The following is a 5940-nucleotide window of genomic DNA, read 5'->3' as shown; positions in this document are numbered from 1 at the left end:
TTGACTGGCCTCAAAGTGCGTGCCGCGGATCACAGCCACAGGATGCTGCCCTGCCCCTGCCACTGCCAGTGCCTGCCCACGCAGCAAGCATCTAGTACTACTGTTAAAAGCACACGTCACGAGCCAGCCGAGCCCAGCCCTGCCCTGCTCACCAGCTGCTACCTGCATGTGCACAGGGGCCGAGAACGACAACAGGTGGCCCGGCCGTCTCCTCCCCGCCGCGACGCCGGTCCTCGGCTGGCTGGCGGCAGCCCTCTCCTCCCCGCCGCGGCCCGCTAGCTAGCTAGCGCCAAGTCGCAGGCCGCAGCCATGTCCCTCCCTCCCCCACTCCCTCCCCCAGCCACTTGGCACGAGTTCATCTCAGCCAGCACAGGCCGGCCGGACGGACAAAGACCAAGGCAGCGAGCGTTGAACGGGCGCCGAAGACGAATTCGCTGCACAAGATAGAGGGGGCTCGTGGTGGCCCTGTTTCTGGCACGTGTTAAACGGACCATATCAATCAAGGCTGTCATCAGTACTGGTTTTTTCTTTTTTTGTTGCTCTCATCTCTCCCGTCATGTCGATGTGTAATGGACTAGTTGATCAACGTCCCTTTTGCTACCCTGAACGCCATAGAACTTATGGCAGGCGAGTTGGATCTCAGTGCCGGTGTTGAACCCCTTTGGAGCGCGTGGAATATCCCTGTATGAGTCTCCCATGGCCGATGGGATGCCTTTGTTGCGGTGAGATTGATGTCGATGTAGCTGTTGTTAGTCTGACACCCTTTTACCTTGTCGGGGTACTGCTATCCTTCAAACTGGAAGGGTAAGGCTGTCCGCACTCGTGCAACTCTAAATTTCTACTCTAAAAAGAATATTCTATCCTGATCAGCAAGATTCTCTACTCTATCACACAATCCTCCGCAGTCATATTTACCCTAAATCTATACCCTATACCAACTACCACATATTCTATCATTTTTTATACACACGTGCGGCCACTTCATCCACTTGCTCGGCTGCGTGTGTCATGCCGCGGGTCCCACAGATACTGTAAAGCGCGTCCGAACCGCATAGCGCAGACAGCCGTACGAGCGCTCGATTTAGCGTTCTTTCTCCGTGCGTTAAAATAGGGTAACATTTACAGTACTCCACTGCAGCAACTTTTCCTACGCTATTTCGATACAGCTCTACATGGAGCGCGCGACTGCGGGCAGCCTAAGCAGCAGCCGACGATGGGTTGGTGATGGTCGTAGGCAGAGCATGATGGGTGCCGACGACGACTATCCTGGATCGATCCATGGGTCTCGAGCTACTATTCTGCACAGCATACCCTAAACAGCATGAGTTTGTGCCGCCGTTGAGGGCGAGGTTAAGTGACGGTTGCTTGGCTGCCCAGGGGTGGAGAGGTGGTTGATGCTCTCTTCTGCCCTGCTAGGGGTGCTACCTCCCTCCGGACCTGAAGGGGAAGTAACTGTTGAGAAATCCTAATGAAGGGTTATGTGGGCAAATACCGAATATAGCCCTGAGGGCTATCGCGTCTCTATATATAGAACCTGTACCCCTCATATGGAATAGAGAAGAGAAAGAGGCCAGAGGCCCAACCCTATACATTGTGTCTCGTGTGTTACTTTGTCGTGCTTCTGGGAAGGGAGACGGGTTCTCTACAGCTTCTCGCGCCTCTACTGCTGACGGGAGGGAAAGAGACGGATCTGGTGATCCGTGGTAACGTAGTTCTTAACACGTTATCAGCACGCTCTACCTCGACGTTGCTGTGGATCAGATCTGCATCAACTCTTCATCAAACCGGCAGGTCCCCGACCTAGCCGAACTGTCCTACGCGACAGGCTTCGATTACCCTCTACGCAATCGAACGGTATTTTTTTTAATCTATTGTTCATGGGATCTCCCCTAGCCGAACTCCCTGCTCTCCTGTTTGTCCCGGTGGGAGACCTTGTTGCTGCTCCACCATCTTGGTAGGGTTCCGGAAGACGTGCCCGAGCACCCGCGTCGTGCCCGCGTCACGCGTCAGCATGCGTGCCTGCAGCCAGCATTGCGTCACCACTCACCACCGCTGGAGGTGGCGTCCTAAGGCTGGGTCGTTTTTCTGTTGGAACTTGGATAATCCTGGTCACCGGTCAAAGTGACAGCGTTAAAAACGGATCCCTCTGTAAGTCTGCAACGGACTGCAGCATGGATGAGGGAAAAGAAAAGAAAAAAGAGAAAAGGGAGAAGGAGCTGGAATGCTCATCAGATGGGTGGGACGCTTACAAGCAAGTGCACCCATAACGTTTGCTCACGAGGAGCAGCCGTGAAGAGAGAAAAAAAACTCCATTTTTTTATGTCGAGTTTCATGAATAAATTTCTGTTGAATTTATATAATTCATATATATGCTCTACCTTAATTATCTTCGGTAGAAAATAATTACGCATGCTTGAATATAGGGGAAATGCTTTTTACACCTGACGTGTTATGTTCATGCAATAATTTTGGTGTTTATTTATCTGCTTTTATTTCTCGTAGCGGATATTTAGCAGATAATTATTACAATGCATGTTTAAGCATGGGAAAATATTTTCATGCATCTGATCTGCTTATGCTCATGCATTAATTCTATTATTATTTTTATTAATTATATTATTATTTTTCTGCTTTATTTCTCATAGTAAATAATTAGCAGAAAATTATTCAAAACGTGTGTGCAGACTACACTGCGTAGACTCGGATCGCTCTAAATATTTATGATGTGTTGAGCTTTTGGACTCACGTCGAGCGATTAAATTGTATAATGGGTACTCAGACACGCCGATCAGGCTCCGTTGGTAATCGGCTAAGTTATGGCAATAACTGAATATTGACTGCGCCCTGGCAACACGACACAATATTTGTGCCGTTCGAACTTGGCTGCGTCATGTGATTGCTATGTCGCGCTCTCCATTATCGGATCGCTTCTGTTGAGTCAGACCGCCATCGCTGAGTCGCGTATTTTTTGCATGCCCTGTAGGCACTATGTGTCTATCGCGAGCCACAATTGCGCCTGTTGCGCATGTTGCGTGGATTTATCGTGTACCCCAATTATCGAGCCATAATTGTGCCTGTTGCGCTTATTATGAAGGCTTGTTATACTGTCGTAGCCCTGATGGCCGCACACGCATTAACGTCAGATACACTAGAGCTTATACTCGCGTGGATTGTGGTGGGTTGTTCAAGCCCCTAAAGTCACATTATACGCAACTTTTGTAAACAAATTTGTTTGCCTATATATTTTATTTGATTGTGTTGTGTGGCATCATATATTTATATAAATCGCCAAGGAGCCATAACAACTATATCAAGCTCTATAGTGCTTGAATAATCTAGGAAACTAAATTGAAATACAACAGAACTTGGATAAGTTAATTCTCTGCTCTCTCTCCTCATGCATAAAGTTTTACCCGAAGTAACCCGAAGATATATAATATAATGCATGAAAACCTTTTTGGCATAGAAGATATCACAAATTGGGATTCTATTAGTAAGCAAAAGGTCTTACCAAATAATTTAAGACTATAAATCTCAGCTATATATTGCTCAACCAGATGTTAGCACATTGCTCTCTTTGTCGCTAAATGACATGAAGCAAACTATGAGATAAAAGGACATGTAATCGCCAGCAACACGAAGTTGCGAGTATACCGAGAGGTTATTCTGTGAAAATTTTCACTATGTTGGTGGGAAAACCATAGTGTGTTCCCGCCGAACCACTTTACTCGTTCTATCTAGAACCTCTATGCTTGTGTCGCATAAATCTCTCGGAATTGTAAATACTTATAGTCACTGAATTGACTCGGGATAGTCCTTTGACAAGTTTGGTATACACTGTAAACTAAATGGTAAAGGTCGGTCCTGAATGGACACATACCTGGGGTTTATGTAGCCGAACTACACTGAATTCCACCCTTTGGCATGCTTACCATAATCTACCTCTGATCTACCAGAAGTGAGAAGAGTAGACAAATAACTATGAAATCCCACATCACCACCAAGCTTGTAGCTAAATTAGACATTAACATATTCTTGGTCCTCGGATCTAGAAGAGTCATATGTCTTGACCACTAGACTACTAGTGATGATAATTTGTGATAGAAATATGAAGATCTTGTAGACTCCTGTTGTATCCTCTCTACTCCCGTTGATTTCTTCGTATGAGAGCAGTAATATCTGTTGTTGAAGATGGATCCTAGGCGGATACTAGTATTGTTTCGTCCTTGCCAAGCAGTTATCATCATTTGCTTCATCAAAAGCTAATTATATGGTGATTTTTCCTAGATAAAATGAATTCTTGGCCTTGTTTGTTCTATTCCAAAGCTTCTCTTTTTGCTGAACAATGAAGAGATCGAAATAATGCTACATAGAACAATTTGGTATATAATATGAGGAGAAATGTTTGCCCTGCTGGCAACACCACAAATAATTAACTATTGTTATAAGTTCTCTCTCAAAATTATTATACCTAAAAATGTTGCATAAATCGATACCCAATTTCAGAGCAGTATGAGTAATTGGGAAAACCATGGGCAGTGATAAAAATGAGCTGGATTATACATCTCTGCATATAAAAATCTTTGCTTGGCAGCATTGGCCTAATGTCGTGCACTTCACTACCAATATAAACACACACATTTTTTCTATGTGCTTAAAAGCACAATGCAACCAGTGAATGTCTTTGTGAGCGTTAGACCCTGATGGTCATTTTACTTGTTGATCTAAAGTCAACTAATGGCTCCAAACGACGAATAGTATGCATGAGCCCCTGAAGGACCCTTATGGATAAAATAGTGTTGCACATATCAGTCTAAATCTTAATGATTGACTATGCATTTGGTAGTAATAACAATAAGTTTGCAGAATTGTAACCATAAAGTAACTTGTTGTTGCGTGTCTCGCTGGATGTTGAGACTAACCCTTCATGTTGAAGGACAAATATGTAGTATTCATGCTACTACATCAATCTAATTCCAAAGCTCACTGCATAAAACCCCTATCTGTAATGTGCGTAAGATTTCCCAAATAAATCACCACAATGGCATACATTGGCCACAACTGGTTGATTGTGGTTGGGGATATTATCTGTATGCTTTTAGAACATCTCGGCATTAGGGGGAGGAATGCCCATATAATGTAATGCCTCAATATTCTATTAAACGCACAAAAGCCAAACTGAACCTGTCGTTCAGTGTGTACTCCTGTGTATATGGAGTTTGCCAGAAATCGTTGAGGAGTAACCATATTGGTCTGAATGCTTCTACCTGATGTAGATGTGGATATACCCGGGATTAATATCATATCCACATTTGACTTATTGGTATTTGATCTATTCTCGGGGACGCCTGCGAATATGGTCCATTAGCCTTAGTCAAAGCATATGTTCTGATTGCAAATTCACGTGGTATGTGATAACTCTCATCCGATTAATTCACCCTGATGGTGATTTGCCTCACGAAGAGGTTCATCTTGATGATGAAATTCCTAGCAATGCGCACAATATCATTGTGCTGGGAATGCGGAACAATGAATCTTTCGTTTTGGGAAATAACGGAGATCATTATTAAATGTGGGAGACAAATATGTCGACACCTATATTGCCTCTCTAGATTGCAAATGGATCCAAAACAAAGTCCTAGGCATGAGTGCTTTAAGCTCTCTTATCGGGTCATTGATAAATGCAATCGAGGCTGAACCAAGAATCGCAAAATGAAAGTTGCGAGCTTGAAGTTCGGACATTTATGGGCACTATTGAAATAATGTGTGGTGAATGCGATGGTTCAAGTGGTCTTGTGAGAGACCCATCCCACATAAGTGTTGAATAAACACTGTTCCGCTATGTAATATATAGGGATGGCAATGGGTACGGGTATGGGTAAATAACCGCGGATAATTATCCATTGGATATGGGTATGGTGGAATTTGGTATCCGCGGGT

The sequence above is a fragment of the Zea mays genome, chromosome 8 (genome assembly GCF_902167145.1).
Source record: "Zea mays cultivar B73 chromosome 8, Zm-B73-REFERENCE-NAM-5.0, whole genome shotgun sequence".
Taxonomy (NCBI): Eukaryota; Viridiplantae; Streptophyta; class Magnoliopsida; order Poales; family Poaceae; genus Zea; species Zea mays.
Note: the sequence above shows the minus strand (reverse complement) of the source record.